A 22,775-nucleotide genomic window follows, 5' to 3' on the forward strand; every position below is an offset into this window, starting at 1 on the left:
AAATTTGGCTTTATCAATATCACTGAGACCAGGCTGGCTCTTTTTACAAAAACAATCAATCTGGGCTGGGGCAGCTAGGTGGTGCAATATAGAGTGTCAGACTTGGAATCGGGAAGATGGCCTCAGACAGCTGTGTGAACCAGTCACTTAACCCTATTTTCTTAGTTTCCTCATCTGTAGAATGATCTGGAGAAGCAAATGGCAAACCACTCCTTGTCTAGAAAACTCAAATAAGGTTGTGAAGAGTCAGACACACCTGAAAACAACCAAACACCAATAATGGATTAGGGAGGGGCAGGGAGAGAAAGAAGGAAAGACTAGAGTCAGGGACCTGGGATCAGATATTTAGAGCTGAAAAAGTCCTTTCGTTTGAGTCCCACATTTTACACATCAGGAAACGGAAAACCAGAGAGATGAAGCAATTTGACTAAGATCATAGAGGCAATAGTGGGCCTGAATGTGTTTAAAAATTGGGTGTAGTTAGGTGTGTGTATTCTATCCTGGACATGATTCTTACTTTCAAGGAGGAATTGTTAGTAGGAGTGAAAACTGGGGTAGCTTTGGTAGTGGAGAGGTAAGAAGTAACATCCACTTCCATCTCAGGACAGTCTGACAGGTACTATAGATTTTAGACAAATAGAGTTCAAAAGGTTCGTTAGAAAGATAATTAGGATCCTACGGTCATAAATTCTACAGGGAATAGTAGATCAGGAGGGAGGGGAATTTTGAAGGGATGGAATTCTGGAGACACAAAGAGAAACAATTCTAGTGAGAAAGAAAAAAGTAGAGCTGTCTCAATTTAAGAGAATGATGTGGATGCACAGGGGACTCATCAACCTGCTGAACCCTCACAAAGACAGAAAGAGAAGATGGAAGCCAAAGCAGATAACAGAGAATGAATACAAAAGCCTGACTATTAATGCTGGAAGAACAGTATCAAGAGTATGAAAGCTCAAAAGGAGCTGAAGTTAGCGAAGGAAGCAAGGATTGCTATTCATTTGCTATTGTTGGCTGTTTCGTTTAGTTTTCAGCTCTGTGGGGAAAGAGAGGGGCAATGACCTACCCCACTAGTGAATGAAATTGATAATAACAGTTGACAGAGAAGAATAAAATTGTTTATTTTGCTTCCCCTGCCAGGTCCAAACAATGACCTTAAGCCTGGGGAGGACAGAACAAAAATAGCTAATAGGGAGTTGGTAACCAAGAGAAGAAAGAAAATAGAAAGAGAGCATCTAGGTTCCCTTAATGAATGCGAGTCACCTGGTCCAGATGAGCTGCTTAAGAGTGTACCAGAAGCACTATCAGATTAATCTCTGAAAGGCTGTGGAGAGCTGGAAAAGTACAACAGGACTGGAGAAGGGCAAATGTCTTGGTTTTTATAAAGGGAAGATAATAAAATCTAAAAACTATTGGCCAGAGTAGCTTGGTGCAGTGGACAGAGTGCTAGGCCTGGAGTCAAGAAGATCCGAGTTCAAATCCAGCCTCAGATACTTACTGAATGTGTGACCTTGGATAAGTCATTTAACCCTGTTTGCCTCAGTTTCCTCATGTGTAAAATGAGATGGAAAAGAAAATGGCAAACTACTCCCATATTTCTATCAAGAAAACCCAAAAGGGGGTCAAAGAAGAGTCTAACACAACTGAAAAATTAGTTCAATAAAAATACAATATAAAAAATATAATAAAAATTGTAGGCCAGTCAAATTGACTTTGATTAGCAGAAAACTCTAGAATAAACTAAAAAAGAAAACAATAACTATAGAAGGTTAAAACTGGAATCAGGAAGACCTGAGTTTAAATCTTTTCTCAGACACCTACCAGCCATGCTTTCAGTTTCCTTATCTGTGGAATGGGCATAATAGTTGCATCTACCTCAAGAGGGGTTATCACTCAATCAATAAATGTTCAATAAGTCCCTACTATGTACCAGGCACTGTACTAAGCACTAGTTGTGAGGATCAATGAAATAACAAATGTAAAGCATTTTGGAAATCTTAGAGTACCATATAAATATTAGATATTAGCTTTTATTTTCAGCAATTCAACAAACATTGATTCAGTACTTACTACACATAAAGAATTGTGCTAGGTACAAGGAATTAAAAGACAAAAAAAAAAAAAAAAAAAATTCCCTAATGAATAAGTTGTCACAAGAACAAACAGTTCTCCAAAAAGTTGCCAACTATTAACAACTATATGTGTTCCAAGGCACTAATAACAGGAAAAAATGACAAAAGATAGAAATACTCTATGTCGGAAGAACTGTAAGACAGACCCACTGACATACTGTTTGTGCAATTGTAAATTCATCCCAACTATTCTAGAAAACAATCTGGAATTATGCTAAAGCTAACATAATGTCCATATAAATACAAAAATAAATGAAAAGGCATTTTAAAACACTATGGACTAGTTATTCAAAAAGGGAGATAGGGAAGGGTGCTTTGTTTGGGTTTTTTTGGTTTTTATAGTAAGTCAACAGGGAGGGGTTGGTAAGCTCTTGGTAATATGGAAAGGAGATGACCACAGTGAAACAGGGTCAGGGGTCTGGGACTAGCAGGATAAAGAGGGCTCACACCAAGGATTGCAGGCTTCAGAGGGGAAATTCCTGGAGCCACAAGGAAATATGAGAGGGGAATGGCTGGAGTAAAACTTGGTTGGGTATCTGTTGACTTTGAGATTTCAGGATCTACTGACAGGTACAGGCAATAATCCTAGCAGACTGAGACCACTCTAAGAAAATCAATGGCATCGCCATGTTGGAATAAAATCATGACTCATGGGCTGCGTCTTGAGTTGCATGTGAACTGGGTTTAAGTGGGGCAGAATTATACAAAATCATCTTCCAGATGTCACGAAAGTTCAGTGGCAATACAAAAGTCAAGCCTGGCCCAGGAAGCAGTGGTCAACACTGGCATCTCTGATGTCTGACCACAAAACCTGCTTGGATGCCTTCCTTGCTATTGGCAACAAATTAGTCTCATCCACCTGTCCCCCAGGAAGTCTTCACTTGCTTGGGAAAGAGCATGTGAAAGAGTGGTCAACCTAAGGGAAAAGGTTCCATGTCCAGAAGGTATCTGGTCAGAAAAATACCTAATTACCCAAGAATTATGGAATCTCAATTTGTAAGAAACCTTAAAGATTACCTAATACAGTACCCTACTTTTTCTTTGTATAGTGATAGAGTGGGGCTGGGGGTACGAGTGAGTGTGGATGAGATTTCACTATGATTTCACTGATGTAGAAATGATCCAGTGAGGAAATTCCTTCTACAAATGCAGATTAGGAACAACTATACGGCTAAGATTCTCAGTCTCCTTTAGCACTGAGAAATGAGTGATTTGCCCACAATCATGCAAATGTGTCAGAAGTAACATTTGAATACAAGCCTTTCTGACTCAAAAGCTGCCTGTGAATTCACCAAATTGCATGAAAAAATGAATTAAAAAGACAGTAAATGCAAACTTTGAATACTTCCAAGTTTATCTAGGTTTTGCCTAATTTATCTAGACTTTGCCAGGAATGATTATCACAATAAATACTAATTAAAAAGTCTACTGCAAAGCATACTGCTAAGCTAGAGATAGAAATACAAAACTAAAACCAGTCCCTTCCCTTAAGGAATTTATATTCTACTGGTTTAGTGATTAGCCTAGTACTTATCATATAGTATGTGCTCAATAAGTGTTTGTTGAATGATTAATTTATACAATATTAATCCTGGTGATAGTAACTATTATTAAAGCTATCAGTGTCCTTTGGAAAATCATGAAAAATGAAAAGAATGCCAAAATATTAGGAAATGAAAAATGTGATCCAAGTTTTAAAAAGAGAAAAGAGTATAGGTTCTTCATTGCACTTCATTGCATAATTCCCAGAAAAATTCTAAAATGTATTAATAAAAAAGTAGGTTTATGAATATGAGAGGAAATATTAATCACTAATATCTGTCATAAATCTATTAGTAAAATGTTATTTCACACTAATTTAATTTCTTTTTTTTTAATGGTTACCAAATCTGTAAGTCAAAAGAATTCCATAGGTATAGAATATCTAAATTTGGGGAGGGAATCTGTTGTATCTCCCATATGTATGACAAGACAGTTAAGTAGTTTTGGAAATGGCTTGACTAAAAGAGTTTTGACTAAGATGTTAACCTGAGGGAGGTCACAAACAGAATACTTCAGGGATCTGTACTTGGCCCTATTTTGTTCAGGGCTCATGAATGAAGGCATAGATGACATGCTTATCAAATTCCACCAGATCACATCCAGAGTACAGTGTTTCTTTCTGGGATGCACCTTTTAGGAAGAGAGTAATAAATCTGAACCCATTCAGTAGAGTCAACCAAGATGTTGATCTATTGTATTGTGAAATACAATGAACAGTTGAAAGAACTGGGGATTCCCCTAAAGAGATTAAAAGGGACATGATATTGCCTCTGAATATTTGAAAGGCAATCATGTGAAAGAGGGATTCAATTTGATCTGCTTTACCTGCTCCTCCATCCCAAAGAACTAGGACTACAAATTGCAGAGAAGCAGATTAAGGCTTGAAAGTAAGGAAAATCTTGCTGATAATTAGAGCTGCCCCAGAGTAGAATAAGCTACATTGGGAGGCAGGGAGCATCTGAACACAGAATAAAAGGAAAGTGGGTGATAGGATTGGGAAGTCTTCTTGCTGTAGGTAACATTTAAGCTGAGGTCGGAAAAATGCCAGGAAGTTCAAAAGGGAGAGGTGAGGAAGAGAGAGAAAGCATTCCTGGCCCGGGGGAACGGTCAGCAAGTGCAAAAACAAGGTGATCAGAGGGAGAGTATCATGTGGAAGGCACAGCTAAATAAACAGTCTGGGAACCACTGAACAGTGAAGTGTATGGCAGGGGGAGGGCTGGAACAGGAGGAAAGGGTCCAGTCACTATTTCTATCAGACACCTTAGGTATTTTGGAAAAGGTACAGCTGTAGCTAAATGGGTAACTTGTAGCATATATGTGTGTCTTAATCCCTTAGGAAATTCTGATACTATAGCAGCATCTGGCATCTATCCAGGACAAGATTTATTTACTTATTTTGTCCAGATCTTTGACTTCATTAGATTAAGGAATTCCTTTTATTCTCATGATGTAAACTTATAGTATTTTAGGTTAAGGAATTTTCCTGCAGCTACCCAGCCTATATGTATCAGAGGAGGAACAACTAATAAGTTGTGGTTGTCCATTTTTTTTTTCTTTTTTTCCCTTTTTGGAAAAATTGATTAAATGACTTGCCCAGAGTGACATAACTAGTAAGTGTATGAGGCCAGATTTGAATTTGGATCTTCCTAACTCCAGTTAGGGCCAATGTTCTATCTACTTTGCCACCTAGCTAATCCTCATCCTTAAGTTTCTTTTCTTTTTTTTTAATTTTCTTTTTTTTAATTGACTATATTGATAAGCAAATTAACAGAAATCATGATTATCCTAATAAATGCAGATAAAGCATTTGACAAAATACAATACCCATTCTTATTTTAAAAAATTAAAGAATATGGGAATAAATGGAATTTTCCTTAAAATGATAACTAGCATCTAATTAAAACCATCAACAAGCGTAATATGTAATGGGGATAAACTAGAAGCATTTTCAATAAGATCAGGAGTGAAACAAGGTTGCCTATTATTATCACTACTATTCAATATTGTACTAGAAATGTTAGCTTTAACAATAAAAAAAGAAAAAGAAATTGAAAGAATTAAGAGTAGGTAATAAGAAAACAAAACCTTTTTAATTTAATATAATCAAAATTATCCCTTTTACATTTCATAATAGTCTCTAGTTTTAGAAGAATGCCTTAAAAGTGCAGAATTGGTCAAATAGAAAGAGAGGCACAAAATTCACTGAAGAAAAAAACTCCTTAAAAAGAAGAACTGGCCAAATGGAAAAGGAGATACAAAAGCTCACTCTAAAAAATTCCTTAAAAATTAGAATTGAGCAAATTGAAGCTAATGACATCATGAGAAATCATGAAATAATAAAACAAAAACAAAAGATAGAGAAAAAAAAGACACTGTGAAATATCTCAATGCAAAAAAACAATTTATCTGGAAAATAAATCCAAGAGAGATAATTTTAAAATTATTAATACCCAGAAGCGATAATCAAAAAAGAGCTTAGACATCACCTTTCAAGAAACTGTCAAGTAAACTGCCCTGATATTCTAGAACCAGAGGGTAAAATAGAAATTGAAAGAATCCACCAATCACCTCCTAAAAGATCCCAAAATGAAAACTTTCAGGAATATTATGGTCAAATTCCAGATCTCCCAGGTTGAGGAGAAAATAGTGTAAGCAGGCAGAAAGAAACAATTCAATTATTATGGAGCCACAGTCATGATATCACAAAATTTAGTAGCTTTTACCTTAAAGGATCAAAGGGCTCAGAATATAATATTTAGAGGGCAAAAAAGCTAGAATTAACAATCAAAAATCCCCTACCCAACAAAACTGTATATAATCCTTCAGGGGAAAAGTTGAACATTTAACAAAATAGAGGACTTTCAAGCATTCTTAATGAAAAGACCACAGCTGAATAGAAAATATGACCTTCAAATACAGGGCTCAGGAGAAGCATAAGAAGGTAATCACGAAAAGAAAATCATAAGGAACAAAGTTAAATTGTTACATTCTTTCATGGGAAGATGATACTTGTAACTTATAAGAACTTTCTCATTAGTAGGGAAATTAAAAGGAGTTTATAGAGAAAAAGTACACATTAGTTGAATGTGAAGAGATGATATCTAAAAAAAAAAAAATAATATTAATGAATGAAAAAGGAATGTACTAGGAGAAAGGGAAAGAGAGGCAGAATGGGTTAAATTATCACACATAAAAGAGTCAAGAAAAAGTTTTTACAGTGGAGGGGAAGAGGAGGAGAAGGGGAATAAGTGAACCTTACTCTCACTAAAATTTGCTCAAAGACAAAATAACAAATACATACTCAATTGGGTATAGAAGTCTATCTTATCCTATAGAATAGTAAGAGAGGAAGAGTATAAAAGGGCAGGGGATAGAAGAGAGGGCACACTGGGGGAAGGGGTAATCAGAAGCAAAACACTGTTGAGGTGTAACAGGATGAAAGGAGATAGAGAATGCAATAAATGGGGAAATAGAGCTAGCAACAGATTATTCTGGAAATGTTTTGTATAACTACACATGTATATAACCTATATTAAATTGTTTGCATTCTTAATGAAAGGGGTGAGAAGGGAAGAAGGGAGAGAATCTGGAACTCAAAAGTTTTAAAAATGAATATTAAAAATGTTTTTATATGTAACTAGGGAAAAATAAAACACTAAAATAATACAAAATCATAATAATAACCAGTACTTATACAGTGCTTTATTATTTGCAAAAAGCTTTCCTCACAACAACTCCATGAGATAGGTAGGAGAAATATATTATCACTCCCATCTTACAGATAAGATATGAGTATTATTATTTCCCATTTTACTGATGAAGAAATCAAGGTATCTGAAGTCCAAGTTCAGATGTGGCTTACTCAAGGTCACAGGTAAATGTAAGGGCTGGGATTTGAATACATGAGTTGCTGGAGCTTGCTGGAGCTTTTCCACGTGACACACAGTAATAATTTAGATAAAGCTAATCTGAGAATTTAAGGCACTTGAGCCAAGACTGTCCAACCCCTTTCTGATGAGATGGGTATCTAAGTTTACCTCATAAAGAGTAGGGAAGGGAAGAAGCATTTATATAGTGTCTACCACATGCCAGGCTCTATGCTAGGGGCTAATTATGAACATTCCCTCATTTGATTTGATGACAAATACTTAATATGTTCGTGCTGAATGAATGAATCTTCAACAGTAACATTTCTTATATCAATCGTATATTCCAAAAAAGGTGTGAAGGGGTGGGGGAGCCCATTCTAGTGCCCCCCACCCCCAACTCTCTTAGTCTATTTGGGCTTATAGCTTTAAGGCTGGAAGGGGCAATAAAGATTATCTAATTCAATCCCCGCCCCACCCCCCATTTTATATATAACAAAACAGAGACCCAAAGCAGTTAATGAGTTAACACAATACTGAGTAAGGAGCAGAACAGGATCTGAACCCCAGCATTCCTGTCTCCAGGATTTCTGACTACAGGACCATTTTTCCCTTCTGCTGCATGTATATAAAAATGCTCATGGATACACACACAAACACACACACACTATTTGTCTAAAGGGCTTCCTTTTCCTAACCCAGTTGCCCAGAAATCTGGAGGCCCTAAAAAACCTTCCCTCCATCTGCCCCTCAATCAGCCACAGTGAGAGGCTGAATAATTAATTTGTTCCCAACAATTTCTCTGCCAGCTGGATGCAGAGTATTTCAGGAATGGCAATTACCTCTGGTGTCAAAAGGAAAATGAATGTTCAGCCATCAACAGGACATGGTGCCAATGGTTGCTTTCCCTGCCCCCCGCTTGCAACTATCCTTCAAGTAGGGGCTAGAGGAAAGAAGGAAAGGGTAACCACTGTTGGCCACATTCCCTTTTTTGCTGAGAAGCTTGGAACTCAAGGGGGACAAGATGGCAGAAAGCATTTTAGGAGAATGGACAAAGGTGTGGATTAGGAGTCAGAAAACATTAGACTTATGCTTTTTATGAGTGTAATTTAATTTATGTGCATATAATATACACATACATATGTATATACACATTTTTGTACTTATGTTTTTTTATACGCAAATTGTTCTACCACTTATAATTTTCTTGACCAATAATCTCAGTTTCCCTTCTTGATCTATAAATGGAAATGATGCCCTCCCTACCTACTTCTCAGAGTTGCTATAAACATTCAATACTAGTTATAATTATCATCATTAACAATTAACATTCATATAACGCTTCAAGGTTTTCAGAGCACTTTATATATAGTATCATGTCTGAACCTCAAAACAACCCTTTGAGTGAGGGAAGAATTACCAATATTATTTATTATTCCCACTTTACAGATGAAGAAACTGAGGCTAAGTAACTTGCTTAGATAGTGCTGAGTTATGTGAGATAAATATATGTAAATTGTAAAGCACTAAACAAAAGCAAGTTATAATTCTGCTCAGAAACCAACCAGGCAAGACTTGGTCCTAATCATTAGGGTTTGTGTATTTTCATGAGTTCAAATTTGGCCACACTTACCAGCTGTGTGATCCTGGGCAGGTCAGTTAACCCTGTTTGCCTTAGTTTCCCAAACTGTAAAATGAGCTAGAAAAGGAGAGGGCAAACCACTCCAGTATCTTTGATAAGAAACTCCCAAATGAAATCACAAAGAGTCAGACATGGCTGAAAATGACTTAACAACAATGAAGAATGAGGTCATTATTAACACCAGATTAGGAAGAGAGGAACAGGCTTAAATCTCACACTGAATGTCTGGCACTAGGTAGTAGGTACTTAATAGCGCAGCAGCAAGGTAGCTAGCAGTGCAGTGTAGAGAACACTGAAACCCAGATTCCGCAAGACTTGAGTTCAAAAATGGTTTCAGACCTTTACAAACTATATAACTGTAGGTAAATCATTTAGCCTATCTGCTTCAGTTTCCATATTTGTGAAATAAGAGATAAAAAAATAGCACCCACCTCTCAGGATTGTTGTAAAGAGGACCAAATGAGATAATGTATACATAGTGCTCTGCAAACCTTAAAATGCTATATAAATGGTAATTATTATTATTACTAAATGGTAATGAATGCTCATTGATTGGGTAGCAAAGTGGAAGGGATACACACATACCCCAAAAAGAAAATTGATAACTCAAATTAGAGGCTACCAATGTGTACTTAGAGCTTTATGGAGGAGCTCAGAACTGCAGAACCATCCTATTAACTCAGATTCCTCTTTTTTATCCCTGGAATTTTCTGTAATTCACATACGTAGGCTCCTTATTTAGTCAAAAGCAATTGGACAATTTTTTTTTAAATCACATTTAAAAAATATAAATTGGTTCAAATATATTTTTGCTACAACATTTTGCAAAAACAAATGTGCTATATAATAAACAAATCATTAATTACTTATTGAGTGCCTGTTATGTACATTCAAGCAAAAGAGGAAAAAAGAGATAGGGAAGGGAAAGATAAGTAGACCAGCAGGGAAAAAGACTTGTGCATCCTTTCTTCTTTAATTAATCACACATATGTCCCATTAGATCAGTCAACAATTTATTTACATATTAAAGCAATTTTCTTACGTTAATTGGACATGTGTCTCACAGCTCTACAAAGGAAAGTCTATTAAGAGTCTTATGGCAACAGTCAAAGGTTTTGAGGGATTTTCTAGGAGCAAAGAGAGAGCTAACTAGATTTTAATTTGGTCAAAAAATAGTTACTTGGGCTGAAACCACAGAGAGAAAGAAAGCCAGATTATGCAATCATGTTATTATTTATTGTTAACAAGCATTTCTATCCCATTAGAACCATAGCATATTTTGTAAGTTATTGCATTCTGTATTTCCATACAGTGCTACCCATCTTAAAGATGTAAATACTGAGGCACAGACATGACCTCTCAGCAGAGAGACTTCCCTGTCCCTCTTGTTTAGCCACTGAAAGCCATGACTTCATGGAATGCAGAGGCCCAAACCCAAGATCTGAGGGGAGGGGAGAAGACAGAGAAAGTGCTGATTTCTCCTGGGGAAAAATGCCACCCAAAGTTCCTGTCACCTCAAGAAAATCTACAACATGGAGTCCAGCAGCTCCAAGGACCACTGGAAGGTGTTTCATTCATCCCCCCATCTTCAAGGTCGCAGGTAGCCCATGGCAGACAGACAGCTGTCCTGTTTTTGCCTAAACCCTGGAAATGAAGATTCTGTAAACTCACTTGCCTCCAGGTACTCCAATGTTAGGCAACCTTTACCATCAGGAAGTCCTTTCTTACATCTAACCCTGAATACCTCGCGCTGCTCATCGGATCACTCTCAGAGAAATGGAAAACAGCTGCACTGCTCCAGGAACGGATCCTGAACATGCAAGTTGTGAATGTGAAATCAAACTGAAGAGAGAAATGAAGTTGGAGATGGGAGCAGGGGCAGAGCTGAAAGGAGGAGGACTAGAGAAGAGGGTCCGGCGGAACCAAAATGCCGCCCTGCTCCTCAAGGCTCCCTCTCGCCAAGGGCTAACCCTTCTCAGCACCTTCTCTCCTGCGCTAGACAAGGACAAAGGAAACGGGACCGGTGCCCTGGGACTGTGCTGAGCCGGCTAGCACATGGCTCCAGGGAGACGGAAGAGACTGTGGTCTGGTCCCCAGCTGCACTGGCCACATCCACGTCCCTGCCCCCGGAATTCCTCCCCAAAGCAAAGAACTCCAACAGAGAGATGCAGACACCCTGCTCCCAGGCAACAGTCCTATGTCAGGAGTTAGCTAACTGAGATGGTGATAGAGGACAGCTAAGCACTGGGAGCAGTTAGCTCCTGGGGAGCCCAAAGCCCGAGGGATATGGTTCCCTTCATTACAATTGGATGCCTTAGTCAAAGGTTGCTGCTCCTGAGCATGGACACCTTCAAGCTGGAGCTGGTCAGACATGGGAAAACCAGCATGGGCAGCAGGGACAGCCAGAAGGAGAACCTGAGCAAAGACACAGGAGAGGGGCAGAGCCCAGAAGGCCTTCCTCAGGCCCGTGCTCTAAAAGGGTGGAATCTGAGCATTCTACACGGTAACCAAGAGTTTGTCTAGCTTGGTTCCATCTGGATGTAGACTGTAAAGGGACCCAAACGTCACAAGAGCAGGGAAGGAAAAGAGGGGAGGAACTGCAGCCGGCTCTTCCTTCCCACATTCAGATCACCGATGCTAGAATAAAACGTTAACGAGTCTCTCAAAACTTGGGGGATACTAGGAGCCCACCCTACCAGTCTTGTTGACATCAGAAATATCTGGTTCACAGTTACAGGATGAGGAGCAGCTCTAGCATACTAGAACTTACAGCCAGAGTGGATCAGGGACCTCCTCGCGGTTCCAGAGCAGAAAAGAGTGTTTGTGGTACTCACAGGTGAGAGCACAGGCCAGGAGAGCCGTAAACGTACTCCCTTGGAAGAACTGAAAACTTACAAGTCCCTAAAAAGATCTCTGAAAATAGCTGCATAATGACATATGATCAAGCAGTGTCTCTACTGGCCCTGTATCCCAAAGAGATACTAAAGAAGGGAAAAAGACCTGTATGTGCAAGAATGTTTGTGGCAGCCCTGTTTGTAGTGGCCAGAAACTGGAAACTGAGTAGATGCCCATCAATTGGAGAAAAAATAGGGGGAAATAGTAAAATATCTCATTGAAAAAACAACTGACCCAGAAAACAGATCCAGGAGAGATAATTTAAAAATTATTGATCTACCTGAAAGCCATGATTGAAAAAAGAACCTAAATATCACCATTCAAAAAATTGTCAAGAAAAACTATGTTGATAGAACCAGAAGGTAAAACAAAAGTTGTAAGAATTCACAAGTCACCTCCTGAAAGAAATCCCAAGATGAAAACTTCCAGGAATATTACAGCCAAATTCCAGAACTCCCAGGTCAAGGAGAAAATACCACAATAGCCAGAAGAAACAATTCAAGTATGGTGGTGTCACAGTCAAGGTAACATAAGACTTAGCAGCTCTTACATTAAAGGCTTGGAATATGATATTCAGGAGAGCAAAGGAGCTAGGATTACAACCAAGAATCATCTACCCATAAGTATAATCTTCAGGAGAAAAAAGTAGATATTCAATGAAATAGAAGATTTTCAAGCATTCATGATGAAAAGATCAGGGCTGAATAGAAAACTTGGCTTCCAAATGCAGAACTCAGAAGCAGCATAAGGGGGTAATCAGAAAGGAAAATCATAAGGGATTTAATATGGTAAATCTGTTTAGATTCTTACATGGGAGAATTCTTACATATCTGGAGCTCATAAGAACTTTCTCATTATTAGGACAGTTAGAAGGAGGTTATATAGAAAGAGACCACAGGTGTGAGTTGAATATGAAGGGGTAATATCTAAAAAAAAATAAAATTAAAGGGTAAGAGAGGAATATACTGGAACAAAGGGAAAGGAAGAGATAGAATGGGTTAAATTATCACGTATAAAAGAGGCAAGAAAAAGCTTTTACAGTGGAGGGGGAAAAGGGGAGCAGAGGGGGAACGAGTGTAACTTACTCTCATCAGAGTAACAATTCTCATCAGAACTGGCTCCAGAAATGGAAATAGCATACACACTCAGGAAATTTATCTTGCCTTGCAGGAAAGTAGGAGAGGAAGGAAATACAAGAAGGGGAGAAAGGTGATAGAAGAAAGAACATACTAGGGGAGGAGGTGGTCAGAAGCAAAGCACCTTTGAGAAGGGACAGGGTAAAAGGAGAAAAAGAATAGAATCAGTGGGGGAAATAATAGCTAGCAATAGTAATTATAAAAAGAGTTTTGAAGCAAGTTTCTCTTATGAAGGGCTCATTTCTCAAATGTATAGGGAATTGAGTCAAATGTGTAAAAATGATCAAAAATTATGAAGAGCTTTCAGATGAAGTAACCAAGCTATTTATAGCCATATGAAAAAAAAAATTCTCTAACTCACTATTTCTTGAAGAAAGGAAAATTAAAACAATTCTGTGGTACTACCTCATACTTATTAAATTGGCTAATGGGCCAGAAAAAGAAAATGACAAATGTTGGAGGGAATGTGGGAAAAATGAGACATTAATGCATTGTTGGTGGAATTATGAACTGATTTACTCATTCTGTAGAGCAATTTGTAACTATGCTGAAAGGGCTACAAAATCATGCATACCTTTGACATAACAATACCAATAAATATTTATATATGCTCTTTTCCCAAGGCAAAGAAATGAAAATTGAGAAGATGCCCATCAATTGGGAAATGGCTAAATAAATTGTGGTAAGTGATTATGATAGACTCCTATTGTGCAATAAGAAATGATGAGCAGGATGTTCTCAGAAAAACCTGGAAAGACTTTCATGAGCTCATCCAAAGTGAAATAGTACAAAGTAATAGCAGTATTGTGGTTTGATCAGCTGCGAATGACTTTGCTATTCTCAGCAATACAATGATCCAAGACTACTCTGAAGGACTTACGATGAAAAATGTTATTCATTTCCAAAGAAAGAACTGATTGTGTCTGAATGCAGACTGAAGCACGTTTTTAAAAACTTTTTTCTTGAGAGTTTTTTTTTGGGGGGGGGAGAGAGATCTGGGTTTTTTTGCAACGTGACTTTTATGGAAATATTTTAGATAAATTCACATGGAGGTAGGACATGCAGAGATGAAAGGAAAGAACCTGAAACTCAAAGTTTTAAAAATAAACGTTAAAAATTGTTTTACATGTAACTGGGGAGAAATAAAATATTAAATAAAAATGATCCCCAAATGGAAGATGACAAAATTGTCTTTTAATTATTCTAGTTTGCTACATGACATGATAGAAGGATAGAATTTAGAATCAGAAAAGCCTATGTTCAAATCTCACTTTTGATATTTCCCAGTTATGTGGCAAGGCCAAGCACAGCCCATGGGTGTTGATACCAGGGCCCACCAGGAGGAACATATGAGGAACTCTCCTCTCCATCCGAATCCCCACTACCCAGTTACTACATTTTTATCTCCACCCCCATCCCATGTGCATGCGATGCCTCCATTATTTTTCTATCTGTATCTATACTGTTAAAACAAAGCTTAGTCCACAGTTAGTCTTTAATAAATGCTATTTTTTATGCCATGCCATTAAACTTCCCCTGAATCTTAGTTTTTCCTTCTGCAAAATGGAAATAAAAATACCTATCTTGGGGCAGCTAGGTGGCGCAGAAGATAGAGCACCATCCCTGAAGTCAAGAGGACCGACCCAAGTTCAAATCTGGCCTCAGACACTTAACACTTCCTGGCTGTGTGACCCTGGTCAAGTCACTTAACCCCAATTGCCTCAGAGGGGGAAAATACCTATCTTACCAAGTTGTTATGAGGTTGAAATAAGATAATATACATAAAGCATTTTGCAAACTTTAAACTCTTATAATTATTATTAAATAATAATTTAAAATAATTACAAGTAAATCCTACTAAATAATGTCTGTTCATATTCATTGATATCAATCTCATATAAAAGAGATCCATGGTCACAAACTAAGGTGAAGAGGAGACTAGAGATGTATTTATTCTGCCTCCTTTCAAGATACATGCCAAATGAGACAAATAACCACTATATTTGTCATCTGGAGCATTTTTTTCAAATGGAAGGAAGAAAAGCATACTACATGCCAGGTGATGTACTAAGTTACTTTAGAAACATCTCACTTGATTCTCAAAACAACCCTGACCTCCCAGGTGCTATTATTATCCCCATTTTACCTTTGAAGAATCTGAGGCAGGCAGAGGTTAGTGGCTTGCCCAGAATCACATGGCTAGCATTGGAGGCTGGATTTGAACTCAGATCTTTCTGATTTAAGGCTCGGCACTCTCTCCTTTACGTCACCTAGCTGCCTCGTATGGCTATTGGTAGCTTGGACTTCTTTCTCTGAAAACTGGCTAGATGCCCTTCCTTAGGCACAGAGCCAGCATCCTTCAGCCCCATGGATATAAATACTTTCTTGAGAAAACAAAGCTGTGTCCCCAGAAGCACTTCAAACAACACCGAGCACCTACAAGATGCTATAAAGAGAAACTGCTAGTATAACGGAAACAGGACGAGTCCAAGAGTCTGAAGACCCGGGTTCAAATTCTGACTTGGATACTAGCTGGGCAATCTTAGGCAGATCATTCCAATTCCCTGAGCCTAAGCTTCCTCATCTGCAAAATGGAGTTACAATGATAGCAGCATACCCCACCTCGCAGAACTGTTGGGAGGACACTGCTCTGTAAACGACAACATGCTGCCGAAATTTGAATTGCTCTTGCTTCAGTGTCTAACCCACAGGCTGAATTCAGCCTCTTTGAACTTTAAGAAGGGATAAATTCCATCTAAAATTTTTAGTTGGTTTTCCCTAATTAACCAGCATAGATGAATCAGGGAGCCAGTAGGGCTTACCCATCTGGTAAATGCTACTACTACTGAGTAAACTAATTACTGTTAGGTGTCATGTTAGCAAGGTTGGATCAATTAATAATTAACTGTACACGTAAAAAATTCATATGGTCCATACTCATGTAGATTTGTAATCACACAGACCATTACTGAAAAAACCTAGAGAGCTCTAGATTAAGAGATCCAGGGTCTAGTCTTTGTTCTATAACTTACTAGCTAAGTAACCTTAGCAAAATCACGTTACGTCTTTGGGCCTTGTTTTCCTTATCTGCAAAATAAGATACCTTCGCACCTCCTGCCCAGAAAACTGGCAGAGGACAAACAATGTGAATAACCTGCATCACCTCTTTGTCAATCCCCAACCCTACGACCACAGGATACAGGCTTGAAACCTAACACAGCTTCCCCCCTCCTCTAAGTGTAGCTATCAATGAGCCCCCAATCAGCACTAACTACTTGGGATGGTCGTGCCATTCCTCCACAGTCCTCCACAGACCAAACAAATCTAAGACTGCAGATTAGAGCTGGATAGATGCAGAAGGTGGTCATGATAGAACATCCCAGGGGTGAATTAAGAAAATTACAGCCTTTAGCCAAGATGACTGGTTGATAGACAGCTACCATACAAATCCCACAAACCTATTACAGCAACAACATGGAGTTCACGTCAGACCAAATAGTGATCAAGAAAGTCAACAAGAAATTTTAGTAAGTGGTTTTCTCCACCCCAAAAATGCTTTAAAAAGTCAGTCAAAACCTGTAGGCAATAGGAAAAGGAGCTACCAGCAAAGCTAACACCAGTGCAAAAACAAAGAACAATAACAACAACAACAACAACAAAAAACATTAAAAAAAAAAAAAAAAAGCCCAGCTTCTCAGAAAAAACAGACCAGAGGAGGGACATGTAGAGCCTGTAAGACTCTGTATTCAGAAGATATAAGAAGAGAGGCCCTTATAAAAGCCCCAAAGAGATTAAAAAGTCTGGGACAGAAAGACCCAGAGTAGGGACCTTGGCAGTAACCAAAGCTGCAGAGGAGAGTTCAAATCAAGACAGCCCAGGTACTTCAAAGTCCCTGGACATTAGGAACACTTTTATAAAGTGCCCTGGAGACCCAGGGGTCTGAACCTCAAAGATCCATTATGTGCCTAATAAAGGGAGAAGAAGGACAATTCAAGAAGGCAGGCGACCCAAAGTGAGACCAACTGGGGTCAATCATCCAGCAAGACTGGAAGTGAAGCGTGGCCCTAACATACAGCCCTAAACTAAGAACTAAATCTGGAGAAGTAAGTAGATTAAAGAAAACATCAACTAAAAAAAAAAATTATTGTAGACCAAGAATTCCCAAAAAAGAAGTGTACAGCTATGACCAGCACAAATAGTGACTCAAAAGAAAAAGATAGCTTTTCCATAAGGAATACATAAATATCTAGAAGAAATAAATTAGCAAGAGCTATAAATAAAATTTCTAGAGGAAAAATTTAGAAAGAGAATAAATAACTTAGAAAAGAAGGAGGTAAAACCTTGTTCAAGTAATGGATTCCCTGAAAACTAGAATAGATTAAACAGAGACCTACAGTGTCATGAGATAGCAAGACATACTAGAACAGAATCAAAAGATGGAAAAAAGGTTAAAGAACATGCAAAATATCTCATATCAAAAATAACTGACCTGGAGAATAAGCCAAGAAGAGATAATTAAGAATCAGTAGATTTCCTGAAAACCATGATTTACTAAATTTTTAAAAGCCTGGGTACTGTTTTTCAAGAAATCATAAATGAAAATTGCCCATATTTCTTAGGAGCTGAGGGCATAGTGAAGATTAGAAAGAATGTACTAATCACCTCTTGGGCAAAATTTTTTAAAAAAAGGAAAAGGAAAAGTTGCAAACCAAAATCTAGAACACCCACATCAAAGAAAAAAATACTGAAAGGAAGCAGTTTAAGAACCAAGAAACCAGTCAGGATTATACAAGACCTGCCAGCTTCTACTATAAACAAGAGGAAACCTTGGAAGGCAGCAGAATCAGGAGAACAATTTATTTAAGGATAACAACACTGCAGAGAAACAATTCTAAAAGACTAAAGAATTCTGATTAATACAGTGATAACAGTGTCTGCAATTACTTGACAAAAAGACACAAGGTGCAAAAAGAGGCATGTTTTTAGTCACAGTTACTATGTACATTTATTTTGTTTAACTTTGGTGATTTGTTCTAAAAGGTTTTTTTTTCCCTTTCACTCAATTTTTATTGGGGGACAAGAGAGGATTTTTAGGAAGAGGGAAAGTTGTTGATTGTGATGCCAATAAAAAGAGGCCACTGAAAGAGTTGTTGTTTTTTTGTTTGTTTGTTTTTAATACACAGAAAGGAATAGAAAGAAGTTTAGAAGAAAGGACAAAGGAGGACATTTTGGAAAATAACTTCTGGAATTATATACTTTTTTTAAGCAAGCAGTATATGATAGTTATTTGCAGAACCATATATAATCCTCTTTTTGTATTTTGTCATACATATGTATATGTCTTTTTGCTTGGTAGTTAAGTTCAAAATAAAAAAGCAAAATAATTTTTAATTAATCAGTAAATATTTATTAAGCACCTGTTATATACCAAGAACTGTGCTAGGTATGAGAAAACAAATTAAAAAGGAAGTTTAGATACTCTGGAAGGCAATAATGTACATAAATACAATTAAATATTCCATTAAAAGCAAAAAATTTTTAAGACTTCAAATATACATACAAAAGACTTCACAGACATAGTGGTTCTTTTAGTCCCTCCAGTTCTGTGATTATTTAACCAAGGAAGCTAAAGGCTCTTTTCATTTGCATATGTATACATGTGCATGCACACACACACACACACACACACACAAACACACACACTCTCTCTCACATACTTCCTTTACTCAGAACCTTGCAGCGTATTGCCCAGAGCAAGAGCTCAACAAATAGGATATTTGTTGATTGATTCATTCATTACCTTAAGGACTAAACAGTGCTATGCACTCGGTGGGTGCTTAATAAATATTTGTTGTTGTTGATGATGATGATGATACCCCCAAAGGTCATTAACATAATAGTCATCCAAATTAACTCCAGCAGGGAGCTTTTCAGGGTCGCCAATTAGGAAGAAAATAAAGTGAAAATATTTCCAGAATCAACAAAGCAAGAGGCATAAATATATTCTAACCCCATAATATCAACCTGCAGTTGGGCCTGTGCTCACTAACTTAACTATTTCACATATACATCTAACAATCCCCAGTGGCATTAGGCCAACTAGAGAAATCAAACTAACAGAAGAACCTTGGACCGATATATTTTCCTTGTCCCTATCAGAGGCCCACTGATGGTAATGGTGCATGTTCAAATATACATCTTCTGTAATAAGACAACTCCCCAAATTAACTTCTTCATTGAAGAGATAAGAAGCCTCTAAGGCCAGCTTCCAGAAAATTTGCTTTTGGTTTTCCTCCTTGCTTCAACTAAATAATTCATGTTATAGAATTAAGCATTACTTTTAACTTGACTCATTGATTTTAATGGTATAGGGAACTCTGTGCCAGAAAACAACCTAACCCAATGCAGATCAACAATTGTTGTGTGACTTAAAATCTTGGACAGTGAATCCAAGTCTTAAACTCTTAGTCAATCCATTTTCCTTTTCCCCGATCTGCCTCTCACCCATTTCAAAGGTACAGATGCTGAGGCTGCTGGGAGAGGACAATCTGAGATGGTTTTCCCACCATGAACCCTGCCTAACAACAAATGGATGTCAGAACCTGGACCCTTTCTTTGATTCATAAGTCTTTCTGCCAGTAATTCCTTAGAGCTCACAGAATCAAAGAACCACTGAGATAAAAAGAATTTTAAAGAAATGTAGACAAACCTGGGTCTAAAACAGCAATCTCCTCTACTGTATAACTAAGAGTCATCCAACCTCTGTTCAAATGTATTTCCATTAACAGGGAATGCACTACCTAGCCAAGCTCTGATTGTCACAAAGTTCTTCCTTATGCTGGGCCATTACACATACCCATAGGTCCTAGTGCTGACCCTCTGGAAACACATGGAATAAGTCAAATCTCTGTTCACTACAATCGCTCTACAAAATCAGAAAGCAAGTCTCCAGGAATTCATCTCTCTTCTTAAAAATACTTGCTCCAAGGCAATCCCAATAAACTTTGGATAGAAAACGCCATCTGCATCCAGAAATAGAACTGTGGAAATTGAATGTTAATCAACACATGCTATGTTATTTTTTTTTCTGTTTTTTTCTCTCTGTTGGTTTTTCATTTTTATTCTGATTTTTTTCTCCTAACATGATTCATAAAAAAATTAAATTAAAAAAAAAAGAATAAACACTTTCAGCCCCTTGAAACATTAGTCTTAGGACAGTTTAATTGGAGTCACTACATAAGTTCTAGTTCATCAACCATCCTCTCACAATAAAACAAATGGAATTAAGTTTAACATTCTAGGTGGTACCTGACACAGTAGGGCTACCACATCCCCGGAAGGGGATACTATCCTGCTTTGCTGAATCATAGAGACATTGCCATACATACTGGTGCCAACCTTGGAAGTGTTTCTCTAAGTCACCGCCTATTGTATCTATTCTCCTGGCACCCGGAACCCAGAAATGCTGGCTTGACAGGTAAGATAATTATGTTTTACCCTTCAGCTCTTTCCTTTATCGGATACACTGGGAAATGGATAAGCACTGACTTGGGAGGACAATTCCATGGTTTTCAGCCTTATTTCCTCAGTGCCAACCTATCCCCCATTTGTCAGACTGCAGCCCCCATCTATAGATGTTCCCCAAGACTATCTTGGACCCCAAGTCTTAAATATCCCTCTTACCCAATGTCAATTACTCTAAGTCTCCCCATCCTCCATTCCCTTATCTGATGCCAGTCTGTATAATTCCTCCCTGAGTCTCTGGAGGCTGTCAACTGCTGCAGAAGATGGGACTGAGCTGTCCTTCAGATGACTCCTACAATTACAGTTGCAACTTCTTGTCAACATCACCTCCTCTCTGGGTTCCCCTAAGGCAGAGAATTCTCTTTTGTTTTCTGTCCCCAATGCTGCAAAACACTGCTGGAGACCTAAAAGCAGATGTTGAGCTAAACCACCAAGGGTGTAACACTAGCAGAAGGGGAGAGGGGGGATGTAAATGGCAGCCATAAACCACCAAGTAGGTGATATTGGCAGGGTGGGGGAGAGAGAAAATGAGACGGAGAGAGAGCAATAGTCCCCAGCATTACTGCTTAGAGATCAGCTTGAGCACATTCCCCTCCCGGGGGTAATGAGAAGCTGCTGCAGCTCAAACCTGGATCACGGATTTAGAGTTAGAAATTGATCCATCCCCACCCCATGATGTTACAGAGAAGGAAACTGATGCTCAGAAAGGCTAGGTGGCTAACCAAAGTCCCAGGGCTGGTAAGGGATAGGATAGGCACGATGGATAAAGCCCCAGGTCTGGAGTCAGGAAGATCTGAATTCAAATTCAGTCTTAGACATTTACTATGTGACTCTGGGCAAAGCATTTAACAAGTCTGCCTCAGGTTCCTCTCTATAAAACAATAGCATCTAATTCCCAGGTTGTTGTGAGAACTGAGTGAGCAAATAACTGGAAAGCATTTAGCACCTTAGTAAGCACTTAGTAAGAATTATATAAATGTAATTTATTATTTATTATTATTATCTAGTGATAGGCGAGTCACTTCAAAAACACAAAACAAAACAATGTTTGCCTCAGTTTCCTCATCTGAATGGAGATAATAGTAGTACTTTACCTCTCAAGGTTATTATGAGGATCAATTGAAATAACATTGGTAAAGCATTTAGCATAGTGCCTGGAACAGAAGTTCTATATAAATGTTGGTTTTAACTATTATCATTATGATTATTACTATGAACTATGTGACCTTGGATAAATTATTTTAAAAAACACTTCAGTTTGCCTCAGTTGCTTTAACAATAAAATAAGAATAAAAGCAACTACTTCCCAGAGATGTTATGAAGATCAATTAAGCTAATAGTTGTAAAGAACTTAACCCAGTGCCTGAAACATAGTATGCACAATATAAATGTTAGCATTTATTATACTACTACTAATTGTGTGAAATTAGGCGAATCTCTTAATCTCTATTTGCCTCAGTTTCCTCATCAGTGAAATGGGTCTAGTAATAGCACCTAAGTCCATGTTTCTGTGAGAATCATTTGAGATATTTTTTAAGGCATTTATCACAGAGTATACAATAAGGGTATACACTTGTACATAATTTACAAGTACATTGTATATACTTGTATACTTAGTTTTCTAGTACACAATAAGTGTTATAGAAATACTAGCTAGCAGTAGGTAGGGGTAGTGGTAATGTTAACTGGCAAAGCCAGGATTCAAACCTAAACCTTCTTCTTTTTTTTTTTTTTCTTTTTGCTGAGGCAATTGGAGTTAAGTGATTTACTTAGGATCATATAGCTAGAAAGTAATAAGAGGCGCCAGATTTGAACTCAGGTCTTCCTGATTTCAGGGCTGGTGCGCTATCCACTGCCCCAAACTGAAACTCCAGTTTTTAGCTCCAGATCTCGTGTTCTTTCTACCATGCATTATTGTCTCTTGACAAGTTCCATTCTCCATAATAACTGTGACAATTCCACGTTCTTTGCCACCACCACCTCCCTTTCCCTGGCCTAGCCAATTCCTGGAGTTTAACTAGCACATACCAAGTTAGGGAAC

The 22,775-nt window shown here is 38.0% G+C and overlaps 1 protein-coding gene across 4 annotated transcripts in view; it reads right to left on the minus strand.

Moving 5' to 3' along the window:
• The window catches only part of ADCK1 (aarF domain containing kinase 1), a 194,331-nt gene that overhangs the window by 115,903 nt on the left and 55,653 nt on the right, over positions 1-22,775 (minus strand). The window lies entirely within an intron of this gene.

The sequence above is a fragment of the Sarcophilus harrisii genome, chromosome 2, assembly GCF_902635505.1.
Source record: "Sarcophilus harrisii chromosome 2, mSarHar1.11, whole genome shotgun sequence".
In the NCBI taxonomy this organism is placed as follows: Eukaryota; Metazoa; Chordata; class Mammalia; order Dasyuromorphia; family Dasyuridae; genus Sarcophilus; species Sarcophilus harrisii.